At 41.6% G+C, this 15,282-nt stretch overlaps 1 long non-coding RNA gene across 1 annotated transcript; it reads right to left on the minus strand.

Annotated features, from left to right (window-relative positions):
* Positions 1-5,409: 5,409 nt before the first annotated feature.
* Positions 5,410-6,440, minus strand: LOC147311759 (uncharacterized). Its single transcript, XR_015125374.1, has 3 exons — positions 6,174-6,440; positions 5,990-6,057; positions 5,410-5,896 (listed from the first exon to the last, which is right to left on the minus strand). It is a non-coding gene; the product is annotated as an uncharacterized LOC147311759 (long non-coding RNA).
* Between the last annotated feature and the right edge of the window lie 8,842 nt (positions 6,441-15,282).

Genomic DNA, 15,282 nt, shown 5'->3' on the forward strand with positions numbered 1-15,282 from the left:
ATTCTCCAATTGGTTTCCAGGCTCGTTGACCGTCGGAACCAAGTTCCCAGGTCCCTGAGCCACTGGCAGCTCCATTGGGTACTGGACCTCCTCCATCAAGGCAAACTCTGGATGCTCAAGCTCCGTATCAGACACTTGGTGCTCATCTGCAGAACTGACTTCCTGGTCACGTAGCCTTGGGTTGGGTGCAGGTATAGACCCCACGCATGGCCTCAAGTTAGATCTGTGGACTCTTTTCACCGGCCCTCCTTCCAGTGGCACTACTGTGTATGTTGTCCCTTGGATATCAACCACTTTGTACACAGGGGCTGCCCAGGCATCTTGAATTTTATTCCTTCCTGGTGGTCGGTAACGGAGATACACAAACTGTCCGATGTCAACAGGTGGACAGAACACCTTTCCTTGCTGCTGAACCACTCTCTCTGCAGCCTTCCGTTCGGCAAATTCTCTGGCTCTGGCATGTGCATCCTGGAGACGCTCCTGGTGCACTGCTAACCAGTCCAGTTTGTCATCCTTCACTTCCTCCCGGCCCAACAATGCATCAACGGGTAGATGTGGGTGGACCCCAAACAGCAGGTAATGGGGAGAATACCCTGTCGTTGAGTGCGGCGTGACATTGTAAGCATACACCAGCTTTGACAGATGCTCGGGCCAGCGCCGCTTCTTCTCAGGGGGAAGCGTACGCAAGAGGTTGTGTAAAGTCCTGTTGAACCTCTCACAATGTGGGTTACCCTGAGGGTGGTGGGGTGTTGTACGCGTTTTCTTCACTCCATACAGTTTGCATAGCTCAGTAATCACTGCGCTTTCAAAATTCCTGCCCTGGTCTGAGTGCAGGCGCTCTGGTACCCCATACTTCAGGAACCACTCTTTCAGGATAACCTTAGCTGTGGTATCTGCTTTTTGATCTCGTGTGGCAAATGCCTGACTGAACTTGGTGAACACGTCAGTCATTACAAGAACGTTTTCACGACCATCTGTAGCCCGCTCAAGGGTGGTATAATCAACAGCAACAACTTCAAGTGGGCGGGTAGCCAAAAATGGAGCGTGGGGTGCCTGAACTTTGGGTTGAGGCATCTTTGTTAACACACACCTCTGACATTTCTTCACCCAGTGCTCAACATCTTCAAACATGCCTCCCCAGAAACATCTTTGTTTCAACAATCCCAGTGTGCGTTCGATTCCCTGGTGTCCCATGTGATCATGCACACTCCTGAGCACTTTTTCTTTAAGACAGGCAGGTAGTAGCAGCTGATGGCACTGTCCAAGGTGAGCATCTTCAATTACACGGTATAGCAGTCCATCCTTTTCTCTGATCCGAGGCCACTGCTTCAGTAGAGAACGTACCGGTTTAGACAGACCCCCTCTCTCTCTGTAGGTGGGTCTCTTCTGTCTGCTCCAAAACTCTCTCAAGACACCAATTGTTGGGTCTGACACTTGGAAGCGATAGAGTTCTGCATTGGAATAACCAGGCATCGTTGGGGTGTTGCCCAGCACAGCCTCACTGACTGCTTCCCCATCTGGTTCGGAGGCCTGCAGCAGTCTGATCCTACAAGCCTCAACTCCAGCCATGACAAGATCTGAGCCTAGACTTGTACCTGCCCTTAGCACATTACATATGGCTATAGAGCCATCATATTCTGCATCCTCACTGTCAGGTTCTGCCGTGTCAACTGTTGGTTGCCGAGAGAGGGCATCAGCGGCAGTGTTGCAGCGGCCAGGGCGATACTTAACATCGAAGTCAAACACAGACAGCTGAGCTACCCACCTCTGTTGAATGGCTCCTAAATTAGCAGTGGGCAGGTGGCACAAGGGATTGTTATCCGTTATGATTGTGAACTTGGACCCCAGCAGATAACTCCTAAATTTTTCGGTGACTGCCCACTTTAACGCTAGGAGTTCGAGCTTCATGCTGCTAAAGTTTTGATCATTCTTCTCAGCCCCTCTGAGCCTCCTACTAGCATAAGCTATGACTTTATTCCTTCCCCCCTGCTTCTGAGACAGGACAGCGCCTAATCCAAGACTGCTAGCATCCGTTTCCAGCGTGAAAGGGAGACTGAAGTCAGCATAGCCTAGAACAGGGGCACTAGTCAACTTTCCCTTAAGCAACTCAAAAGCTTGTAAGCATTGCGGTGTCCAGGCTGAAGCAAAAAGCTGTTTAGCCCTGACAGGACTTATCTCCTTAACACAGACATTCACCACATCATGGAGTGGCCCCGCAGTTTGGGAAAAGCCCTCAATGAATCTCCTATAGTAGCTGCAAAATCCTAAAAAGGACCTTAGCTCTTTCACAGTACTAGGGATGGGCCATTTTGCCACAGCGCTTATCTTGTCAGGATCTGTGCTTATTCCCTGAGCCGACACTTCATGACCGAGAAACTTGACCTTGGGCTGGAGGAAATGGCACTTCTCAACCTTAACCTTCAGCCCCGTATCCCTCAGCCTTTTCAAAACAGTCTCCAGTCTCACAATGTGATCCTGGAATGTTGATGAAAACACAAGCAGATCATCCAAGTAGATCAATACAATCTGAAAGACCAAATCACTCATTGTGGCCTGCATAAGACGTTGAAACGTCGCGGGGGCATTACATAACCCAAAAGGCATCCTTAAGTATTCATACAGGCCAAATGGTGTGGTAAAGGCTGTTTTGTCTCTGTCTTTCTCATGTACCGCTACCTGATGGTAGCCACTGGCAAGATCTATGGTTGAGAAGAACTCTGCACCACTCAAGGCATCCAGGCTCTCCTCAATGCGAGGGAGTGGAAACGCATCACGCCTGGTCTTCGCGTTTAGTCTGCGGTAGTCTACACACAGTCTAAGACTCCCATCTGACTTGCGTACCAGAACAACTGGTGAAGCATAGGAACTCGAACTCTCCTGAATCACCCCCTTTCTCAACAGTTCAGAAATGTGCTCCCTGACCTCTTTGTACTGATTTGGTGGAATGCGCCTGTATGGCTGAGAAACAGGGGCTTCATCTACAACAGGAATTTCATGCTTCACACGATCAGTGTACCCCAAATCCTCATCATGAAGTGCAAAAACATCCGCATACCTTTTCAAAAGAGTTCTGACCTCGGCCTGTTGTCCTGGTGTGCCACCTATGTGTAATCTTCCCAATAAGTCCTGTACGCAGCTGTTGGCCCCCTGACAGTCCTTTTGGTTAAGAGTCACCTCCTCGTGGTTGGCAGATATGCGCTCAAATTTCACCTCGCATGGGTCACCCTCAATGCAGCGGCCAGGACTAATAATGCCTAGTCTAGCCTTAGGTGGAAGCCAGACATCCTCTTGTGAGATGTTCATCACCTGTACTGGGAATACCAGGCTGTTAGTTGACACTAGAGTTGGGATCACCAATAAGCCACCTGGGAGCTGAACATTCCCTGGTTCAACCAATGCGCTACCAAACTGCTTGCCATGGCCCCTTGCATAGACAGTGGTCAGGGATGAGGCAGGCACCCGCACTTTGTGTTTGCTTGCAACACGGGCAGTAGACACCTTTTCCACAAGCTCAGCAGCTTGTACGCAGTGGCAGGCCTTCCTCCAGCTGGACTCCAGCTCTCCCCCTAGAGTGGTGTCAAACTCTGAGAGTACTAACTGTCTACATCGTTTTGCAATGTTCATCCCTATAATGCCATGGGGTGACAAATCCAACCATTTGGGATTGTCTCTTTCTGTTTTATCATCTTTGATTATAAGAAAACCACATTCAGGTATAGTGAGCCCCATGACCTGTACATCTAACTCTACATAGCCTAAATAGGGCAGCGGCAACTGGTTGGCTGCTGTGATTTTAAGCCACTTGGCAGTACAGTGCATATCTTCATCCTCTCCCTGGAGATGATTTCTGAAAAAGCTTTCTGTCAAAGTGCTTACATTACTTCCTGTGTCAAGCAGACATCTAAGGGATACACCACCTATCTGGATATCTACTTCAGGGCACTGACCAACAGCATGTTCTAGAAAATGTTCCTTGGTTAGAGCTTCCTTTGAGCCTTCTGACTTGCCTCGCATTGCCCGGCTCATAGCAATGGAGGGTTCCCGTTTCCCGTTAGCAAGGAACTGGACATGGTTGCAGACTGGCTCGTAGGTTGTTGGGGTGCATTACAGTGTCTGGCCATATGTCCCACCCCTTCACATCGGAGACAAATAGGCTGGCCCTCTCTAGTGTACTTAGGCTTGGGCTTAGCTTTAACACCTCTACTGTCTTCAGAACTGGCAGTCTGTGTTGTGAGCTCCCTCACTGCATTAGTTAACTCCCCTATGGCTTTACCCTGTTGTGTGATTATTTTAACCATCTCTTGCAGAGCCATGGTAAAGTCTGTCTGTACATCACTGGTGGAGGTTGTCTTTTCACAGCTTTCATCTGGCCTGTCACTCACTATATTTCTATGTCTGGCCACATTAGTGCTGCGTGGACGATCTTCCATAGTCCACATGATTGCCTCCTCTCTAACATCAAAGAGACTACACTCAGGCTTGTCCCTAGTGAGCCTACGTAGTTCACGCCGAAGATTTGGGGCATGCACACCTTCAATGAATTGATCCCGAAGTGCCAGCTGTGTGTTGGGTACTACATTAGGGGACTGCTGTATTGCAGCATTGAGCAACTGAGAGAGTGCATGTGAATAATCTCGCAGGTCTTCCCCATCTAGTTGGCGGCGTGCATAGAAAGCATGCAAGAGCTGTGGTGTGGTGCGCTTCTCTCTAAATGCCTCCCTCAAATATGAAAAGAGATCACTCGGTTGCTTCACCTGGCCTGCCATACGTAACTTAACTTCCTCTAGGGCAGACCCTTTCAGCTGTGAGAGGATAAAGTCGGTTTGATCCTCTCCACGCAGACCCCTAGTTCTTATTGCTCTTTCCACCTCTTCTATGAATTCATCAACAGTGTAAGCATCTTTAGCTGGTTCCCCACTAAAAGGTACAATCACCTTTTCTCTTGGAATGTACACGACAGATCTGGTTGGAACATTACCCATGTTAGCAATACTAGACATAACAGCATCATGTTTCCTACTCAGTTCGTTAATCTTTGTTTGTAGCTCCACCAACGGGTTACCTGCACTGTCAAACAACGAGGCAGCTTGACTGTCTTCAGTGGGGATAGCTCCGGCCCCTGAAGGACCTTCCCCTTCGTCCTCTTGCGACATACTGCAATGTCTCTGAGTCTTTACTGCAGCAGATTCCCACAGTCACTTGTAGATGAGATTCAACAGTCCAAAATCTGTGTCAGGCGCCCTCCTCGTCCAATGGCTGAAGCAGGCTCCTGTTGTACCAACTGCCACTGCACCGAACCACCTCAGGACGTCCACACTGCGATTGCCGCCCTCTGGGAAGGACTGGGATCTTCTAAGCCACTACTGTTGTCTATAAAGCCCCACTCACTGTGTATACTGAAACTCAAAACTAACCTGAGAATCCCACTTCTGACACCAAACTATGTGGCCCGGTCATGGGGAATGAGACAGGACACAGGAAATACTCTTTTGTGGGCTTTTTTATTCTCCGACTGTACTCGGAGGAGCACAGTTTTAATTCTGTAGTTTTGAGTGAAACGGCAAAATTTAACTATTCCACTGGCTCAGCCTAAACTGCCTTTCAGGGTCTGAGACAACAGTAACTATCATATGTACATGTTAAATCCAAACAGTATAGACAACAGTAGTGACCTGTCAAGAAACAAATACAACAAAAAAAGAGAAAACAAAACAAATAAACACATTGTTTACATCCCACAACTTCGCAGGTCAACTGGCAATAAAGTGCACTGTAAACTCTCTTTTAAACATACATTTCTATGGGAGAACATCATGAACTCACTTCGGTTTCTCCACACAGCTACTGTGCTAGGACAAGTACACACGCAGGAATCACACAGCAAGTGATCTCCCCTCTGAATCAAACAGAAACATACAGAGTTATGCAAAGTGAGTAAAAGTATAAACTTAACAACTTTGAAATCTGTTAGGACACTGTAACTACTCACGCCAACCCGCTCTTCAGTCCCTTTCACAGCACGTGACCATTAAACATGCACCCGTCGCGCGTTAAGAACTGTACAGAAATGGTCACAAACATGGAGTCATTGCTAAAGAAACTTAGCTAATTACAGTCTACTACAACACTGGTGACAATATTTTGCAGTATGCTACACTTTTTAGCACATTTACCTCGTGTGTAGCTAGCCACAGAATCTTTTGCAGTCTCTAACTCTCCAGTGCTCCCGCTCACAGCGCTCAGTGTGACACAAACTTGAGTGCATGCGTGCTCTGGCTTACGGCGGCTCTTAAAGGGACAGTATACCCCCAAAACGCGAGGTCTAGTCATCACCATGACAACCCTACAACAGACCTCCGGTAGACAGGCAACCAGTCAAAAACACAATTCCCTCTTTTTAAACCCTTTCCATGCGTAGTATTAGTTCACTTGGCTACATATATTTGTTTTCCCCCAGCAAAATCTGTCAGATCTTGCTTTGCCTATCAAAGATAAAATCTCAGATTTTATTTTATTTTTTATTTTTTTAATTTTTTTATTTGAATTCATTCAAATTATTCTTTGTTTTAAAAATTGTTACATGTCTGAGTGAGATGGTAAGAGGAACTACTGCCAATAATGGTTTCTAGTCTCACACCTGCCCAGTTTGACTATGCTAGTTTGTGTTGAATAATAACAGAATTAGTGTTAATAGTCTATGTGACTACATTTCTTTGAGTTCCACGAAGACGACTGTACAAAACTTTAGAAACTTAAAGAAGTCCAGTTGGTTTCTTTCCAAACTCCTTACATTACCATGACTGAGATGACTGAGAACCTACACAAACATAACACAATTAACTTATAATTTTACAGGAGATAGCTTAAAAGTCCCTGTTCAGAATGTGTAACAAAAGGTTAAATGATTTAGATGTCACACAGACATCATCCATGGCAGTGAATAGCTTAGCCCTGGTAAGTCTCCAAAGGGACACAGAGAGGTGAGATAAAAAGGGGCTAAAGAAAATCTCTGTGTGAAGCTTAAGCCTTGGAAACTGATGTCCTTATAAGTGTTCATCTGTCCCACACAGTCCGACTGAGTCAGACACCATGGAAAGCGGCTTACAGCTATTGTTGTGCTCTCAGCTGTTAAAGGTTGTATGAAAGCCTAGTGCAAGAAGGGCAGGAATGATGCCACACTGTTCGTTCTTGTTTTACTGAATAAGCCTTGAGTCTACAAAGGTATTTTATGTTGACATTTAAGCAAAGAGCATAGTTTGAATATTAAATGTCTCAGTGCTGTTTTCTGGCATTAAACCAATTGTTTACAAGCATTCTGCTTCTCAGTTGAGGATGTTTTCACTTTTGACTGAGCTGTTTTAAGCACTCATGTTCAGTTTGGTGCTGCCGGCTGATGCATTGACAATCCTAACAAGGCCAGAGTTTTGCATCAGACCCCAGAAAGGTCAATGCAGAGAGAGAGAGTCACATATGGTAGTTTTTTTTTTTATGTCATACTAGGATTTTGTATCACATGATTTTATGTCAAAATAATTTTTTACTGCGCCGTTATTTTCATGATTTGGGTTTTAAATGCATTGACCTTGTGATTGCTATCTTGCAGCGATCTGAGTTTAGATGTGAACGCGCAGTAGCTTTTACTCTGAGCCCCTCCCAACTGATAGCACACCTCATCCTGTCTCTGAGGCTGAGCCCAGATACCTTTTGGAGAAAGTTTATATCAGCCGCTTGTCATATCCACAACCTTATTCTCTGGACACTACTCAGCTTGTGGCCAAAGTTCAAGACAGAAAAATAGACTGGCCAGTAAAACAACACCTTTGCATTAACTCTCAGCCCTCTCCACTTAAACAGACACATACTACACCTTGAAACTAATACTTTTATCTAATGGAAAAATGCCATTTTATTTGCAAAAGTGAACATTCAAAAAAATCATTAAAAATATGCAATATTTAACCCTTACATACTGTTCAGGTTAAATTCAACCCATTTTGACATTTGACAGGAATAAATAATACCTTAAATGTCATTTTTTCTTACAGGACTCAATCATTGTACAAAAGGAACAGAGGCCATACAGACAAGAGAAGGTGCTTTGAGAGAGGGTGGCTTTCTGTATGGTTTTGATTCGCCTTCCACCAGGTATTCAAGCTCCCTTTCCCAGTCCACAAACATGCATGTTAAGCTAATGGATGATTCTCATTTGGTGATCTAGATAAAGTGCTTAAGGTGAGTGGGACTTGTACTGAAATGCACTTTGAATGGTCACTAAGACTAGGAAGGTGTTATATAAATACAAACACATTACATTTGTAATGATCTAAAAACAAAAAAGAGTGAATTTAGTTTTAGTTACCTGAGATTTATACTCCGCTAACTGAGATAAAAATGGGAAAATGGAGAGAATCATAATATTATAAAACCACCTGAGCTGAAATTTCAATGATGGTGGGAAACACACGTGCAAGTGTCACATATACAAGGTGTCTTATCACTGTTTTGAATGGACTAGAGCAGTTTGCAATAAGAATTTTTTTTAAATGTTTTGTATTCTACATTTTAGTTAGCGTTGAATATTTATCATTGTAAGTTGCATTTATGAGTATTTATTTTATTATATAGCAGTGACATTTTTTAAGTGTTGTAACAGTAATGTATTGTTATATAATAGTTCTCGCCATTTTCACTCAATAAAATATTTTCATATCATTATGACTATTACGTTTTGTATCTAAATAAATAAGTCTACCTACTATTTTTAAATGTCAGATTAAGTATTTGTGCATTCTATAAAGATCTGTTGATCAAAATTATATTTATTATGAAGGATTCTTGGCTCAGGTCAGAATTGGCAAATGGGACAAAAAAATCTTGGAAATTTTGTAATGGGTGGGTTCAAATTTTAAACAATGGTTTTACAAAGACACTTCTGGAAATCATGAAGTATAACTGATGCGGTCAATAAAGCACTGACTATTAAAATGTCTATTTTTTCTTTATATTCATCCTTGAAATATATGACTTGCTACATTCCAGTTTTCAAATACAGAATTTTACTCAGTGTTGCATCACGCAATTCAGGCTTTTTTCTTCATAAAGAATTTAACACAGTTCCTTTACTGAAGCACAGTCATGGAAGGTATATTTTTGTGCTTCAGTTAAGGCTTGCATTTTCAAAGTGTAATGCCCCATAAATAGCATTACCCACTACCCCTCCCTGCACACAAACACATGGATGCACATAAACATGCATATGCATACACACGCTCAGCGCTGCACCAGAGAGGAATGGAGCTGAGCATCAGAGCCAGAGGGACTAACTGTCAGAGGAGGCTTCTACATGCATCGATGCAACCTGATGGTCCAGAACTACATTTCTTTATGTGGGCCTTGCTGGGAGGAAAAGAATCACAGTTCAACTTCATACTCCCCTTCCCAGTTAGCAAGCACTATTCTCGCTAATCCGGCAGTGGAGTGACAGGTTAATTTGGTCACTCAGGTAGAGCGTGATTGGCACTATGAATAAATCAATGTTTGAACAAAGGGAACATAGCATCTTAAAAGAACCTTTTCAATCAAATGAGCAAGTGTGTTGCTCATGTATGCATGCTTGCACATGCATGGCAGAAAAGAGTCATAAACCTCCATACACCTAGGGAATAAAGATGTATTTTAACAATACAAACATTTGACTCCACACCTGTATTTTTCTCATTCAATGGGCACAAATATATTTTAGATTCCCATTTGTTTATAAGGTACATGTTTTGACGGTTATGTGCTAGAGAAGGTTATATATGGTCTTATAGCTGCCATATCACCAGAATCTATGTCTGTGAGCTCACAATCTATTTTAAGAACACTCATAACAATAACACTTGTCACTGTTCTCTCAGTACATGCAGTGTACTTTTCTGAGAAGATTCTCATTCCCAATTTGTCAAATACTGCTGCTTCATTGAAACTGCTGGCATTTCAGAGATACTCACAAGTGTCAAGAGTCATTTAGTGTTCGTGCTGTGATGTTCAGGCCACAGCAATAAGTAAAGATGATCTCCCAACTTTTCAAACACTGACATTTAGTTTGAACTCCTTTGGATCTGATTTTACCAAATGAGCTGTAGCTGTAATTTTTTCCACATTCCTTCATGTTGTGAAAGAGTAAATTACATTTTATATATACTGTAAATAAAAACAATCAGGTACCAAGCAAAAGTAATCACTAAAAGCAGATTAAAAAAATTATAAAACACAAGCACGACATGGACTGTTCTCTCTCCTGGTTGGCCATCTTGCAAATTTACACCACTACCACCCTCCTTGTGTCTCCTGGTTACAGACTTTGCCATGCTATGAAAAGCATTATGGTTACCTGTGTGTATCCAGTATTGCAGTTGTTGTCACAGGAGATTTGTGCTATGGCTCAGTTTAATGCCAGCAGTTACTTATGTGGCAATATTTGATGCTTTGGGATGAAGTTGATTTTTTTCCCACACTGTCTATATGTGATAGAAGATTGCTGCCACTCTACACTGTATGTTTATTTATCACTACAGTTTAATAATGTTGCCTGCTACCTCCATTTTACCAGAAGCCTAAACTCTAAGTGCTTACATGAAATAACCAAAATAATGCTTTCTTTTTTCAAGAACCCAATTCTTTAAAGTGGTAATATATTAAAGTATCACTATGGTGCTCAGTAAATATCAAGCCAGCCAGAACTAACATGACGCACGAAGGCTAAATTTAGCTGTACATTTGGCTGTACAGCGTAAGTAAACTTGGTGACAGTACAAAGAACTCTTGAAAGGGTTAATATGGGTATTTTTTACCAACCCACAAGAAGTCTGAAATGAAAAGCCCTTTGAGAGCTCTAACAATTTGCATATTTATATTGCTTGTTATGAGAACAGCAGATTAGGCACACTCTAACAGATGGATCTTTTCAGTTGCTGGAACTTGAAATTGTTATGCAGCAAGCAGAGCTTTTTGAATTACTTGGATGAATCTACTATGTAAAAGTCAATTGCTTCACTTTGTGTGGAATATGTTTAAGCCAAACTTGTTCCACACAAAGCCACCTTTTTTTTCTGTGTGACTTCATAATAAAGGACTGAAGTGAATCTATATTAGTTAATGCTAATGAAAGAAGGTAGTCTATAATGGTATAATGTAGGGGTTCACAGTGACCGTATGCCATATACTATTCAATTTCAGCAGCTATTGTATGATCTCACTTGCCCTCTTAGGCATTGTGTATTTATTTATTGTCATTGTAAGGATTTAGGCCTACAGTGTGTGTTCCATACTCTGACCTCTTGTCCAGTGTCTTCATGCATGTGTTAGTTTTCTTGTTGATTTCCAGTTATACTTTGAGTGTTGGTTTTCTTCCGTGCCTTGTGTTACACAGACTGACCTATGTATCCCCTTCTGCTCCAACACAGTGTCGCGGCAAAACATATAATAGACGCACCGATCCACCGTGTCCATTTCATGCCTTGCCTCTCCCAAGCGTGAAATGAAAGAGCTGCAGTACCAACAGAGGGAGATATTTTATTTCAAGCAACATGAAAATAATAACGGGAAAGCATTTGAAAAGACATTATTTGCACATTTACATGTAAATACATATTAGCCTCCTAACTTCATATGTTTTTGTCTCACTACCAACTTCTTGGCTTTAAATATGTTTTCTCCCCCTGCTGGTAATGCAGCTTCTGCATGCAGTAATGCAACTTCTGCATCTATGTCCATCTCATACTTTGGAGAGGCAAAGCTCAAAATGGACACTGGTGTGTCTATTACACACTTTGCCATGACAATGGGTTGTCTGCTCTGTGTCCTCAGTTGTGCTGGTTACCATGATTGCTGCAGAAGCACTATACTAATTGTGAAATTAATAATTTAACTGAGCTTGCACTGCAATAACTTATCAGCTTTATGAGTGTTTAAGTTTTTCATTGTCAAATTGTATGAATTATTGTAAGTTATAGTTGAAGTGTATCAGTAGAATTTAGTTCAGGAAGCACAAAGACTTGATGCCCATTGCCCAATACTGTATCAGATACCTGATGGTAGCAAGAAAAAAACACACAATAAACCTTTGACTATCCAGCCATAAAGGATGCTAACTGGATGTGCATTTGTATAAAATAGCTAACCCCTTAAGTGCCAAAAAACATTTAGACTATTATAATGAGAAATGTGCATTTTAAATAACTTTTCTGTTACATAAGAAGACCAAACAAAACTCCTCATGGCATTTGTCATTTATGATGCATAACTTTCTGTCACTAAACATAAGCAGCTGCTGAATTTTCTCTAACTTCAACCTTTTCAGATTAAGATGGATTTGCATCTAAGACTGAATGATTTATTAACAGTGTGTCTTTTGGTGTCAATAATTGGAAAATTCCTTACTGGATAAAGAGATTTGCAGAAATGATACAGCTACTAGCTGTCCTTTATCTGACCATTGCACATCAGACGATACAACGCCAGTTGTAATCTTTATACCTAAAATTGAAACACACAATCAGATGACAGCCCAAAGAAAAAAAGAGATACAAATGCTGTTTGTTAACACAAAATACAATTTTGAGGGAATCATGCTTTATGATAGGTGTTGTGCTGCTGGAAAATATTGGATATTTTTCCGCTGTAACTTTGAAGTCCCCTCCAGACAGACCCTGAAGACTAAGGAGGCAGTAGGGAGGCAGCAGGGTAGATTGTGGGTCACTGTCCAGAGAAATGGTGAGAGTGGTAATCACAGAATCAAAGCCTAGCTTCTGTATTGGGAAGATAATGGGATTGGAAACCTACAGACAGAGTAGAAACTTTGATGAAAGGCTCATGACTTGGAAACGCAAACAAAAATCAGTTTTAACAGCTCCAACAGCCATAAAAATATACCATATGTATTCAGGGGAAAAAGTGACCACTCGAGTCTCTCCCTTTCTCTCTCTCTTTGGGTGTATGTGTATGTGTGTGTGTGCACCTTTGCTTTTTTGTTTCTCTGAACACATCACATCAATCACGATTTAAAAGACAGCACGTTGCTCAATTCATTGCGTTTTTATGTTTTTTTTACGAAGCAGGACTGATAGGGAATTCTCACATGTGGCTCACTCATTTTATGTGTGACACAGAGCACTTTGTAAGTCTTTGTGAAGATAAATGATCCTAAATGTTATGACTTGCCCGTGTGTAGAACAGCCAAACACAAAACACTGAAACATCTTCTTGGTGATGTGTATGTTTATAAGAGGAGGTAAGGTTGAAGTACGTATGAATTATGTCAGTTGTTATTAGATTATCAGGCCTTAATAAAGTCAATAATATAATTTGCAATAAACAATACGTATTTTATGCACCACAATCATTTTTTTCTGAAACCCAGCCTGAGCGTAATCCAATTCCAGAACCAATATCTTGGGGGGCTACTGTCTCAGAAGCTATAGACTGACAAAGCTTTTGGCACTGACAGCCTCTCTAGCATTATGTAGTATAAGTGAATTAAATTACTGCTCCAATCTCCTTCCTGGTGCTGGACTGTGTTTATTAGACTGATCTACATCAACAATGCTATTTCTGTGTCTCAACTTCATCTCCTATCCTGGTGGTTGAGTGAAAAATGCAAGTACTGTGCAATAACAGCTCGCTACTTGTCTAATGAGTAGATATGTTTAATATATTATTCTCAAGTATTTTGACTAAGTGCTGTGCTGTCAGTATATATGACATGTCCTACCTGGATTTTTCTTCCTCTGCCAACATTCAAGAATTTTACTGAACATACGATGAGAGAGAAAATGCTCTGTTCTCTATTTCCACAATATAATACACATCAAAGAGTTACAATAGTATTAGCATGCAGCTTCTAAAATAATGTGCAGGGCCTATGTTATAATATATGAAGGAGTTATGAAACAAAAACAGACCAGAAAGTACCTCAAACAGTGACCAACAACGAATTATTCTGGTAACGTTTCTGTCTCCCTGCGATGAGTATAATTTTTTATGCCCCCATTAATGTACACTTATTTCTTCCCTGCTGACATATAGATGGATTTTAATGCTTGTTTTAGCAATGAAATGGATGACGCACATTACCACATCCAGGTAATCATTTGTCCAGTGCATTAAACTGCATTACATTTATCATTTGAACTAACCTTTTCAGTGTAGGAAAATACATGGACCAGGTTTATTGTATTATAAATTGCAGTCTTCATTTAGTATGTGTAAAATATTGTTTTTTCTTGTGGATAAGACTCTCTCAGAAGTGCACTTGTCCAGAGTCAGTGTTCGGAAATGTTTTGCATCCATCTTTGCCAGTGCCAAGTGACAATCTGGGATCCACTCTTGATTCTTTTATATTGTTTTCTGTCATGTACCTCAGAAAGATAGAGGTAGCAAAGCCTCTGCCCCTGCTGCATACCTACCACTGTAACAAGAATCCCCTCTGAGACCCAAGGTTAATACTTCCTGCTAGTATCATAAAGATAGTCCTCTTGATTATGACTGATCAGGCTTTTATCGTGCTTCGTTGCATGACTCATTTGTGGAAGTGCTACTATGCTCTAGATTGACAATAGTCCTCTGAGAAAAATTGGAAGGTATAGCTATTGCTAGGAAAGATGTCACCACCCCTCCCAAAAAAACCCCCAAAAACATAAAAATAAAATAAATAAATAAAAACAGTTCTTCAGGAGTGTCATCTGCATCTCAGCTAAGTTCATGGAAACAAAGAGTTGGGAGTGTAATGAGAAGTCACAGTGTTAGTGCGTTTTGATTTGCAGTTTGACCTGGCAGGTTTGTTAATCGTCTCAAACTCCTTGCGATTACAATCAGTCATTCGTGCCTCCTGCTGTGGTGATGGCAGATTTATGGAAATTAGGGCATCATAATCCTGATCAGGTTGTGTCGGCTTACTGTGCATAGAGCTCTGCGACCCTGCAGTAATTGCCTCTTACAATCTTCTAAATCTTGCTTGACATACCAGCAAATCCACGAGTCCCTGTTGTTTTTTAGTAGTGACCTTGCCTTGATGTTAAAGCTTTGGAGCAGGCATTCTTTGGAACGTGAAGGGAATACAGTGTTTGACTTAAGATTCCATATGCATTTTATTTTCATATCTTTCATATTTCTGTAAAAAAATCTCTTCCAAAAATTAGCTGCCCAAAAAAAGTCAATTCAGGTAAAGTAAGGTTACCTAGAAATCAGTGACACTCACCAATAACAAGCAGAATGGAGTAACAGGGAGGAGCAGAAATCCGA

This window comes from Aulonocara sp. 'chitande type north' Nkhata Bay, linkage group LG16 (assembly GCF_057382095.1).
Source record: "Aulonocara sp. 'chitande type north' Nkhata Bay isolate Kocher_YH1m ecotype deep benthic linkage group LG16, A_spYH_male_GT1.1, whole genome shotgun sequence".
In the NCBI taxonomy this organism is placed as follows: domain Eukaryota; kingdom Metazoa; phylum Chordata; class Actinopteri; order Cichliformes; family Cichlidae; genus Aulonocara; species Aulonocara sp. 'chitande type north' Nkhata Bay.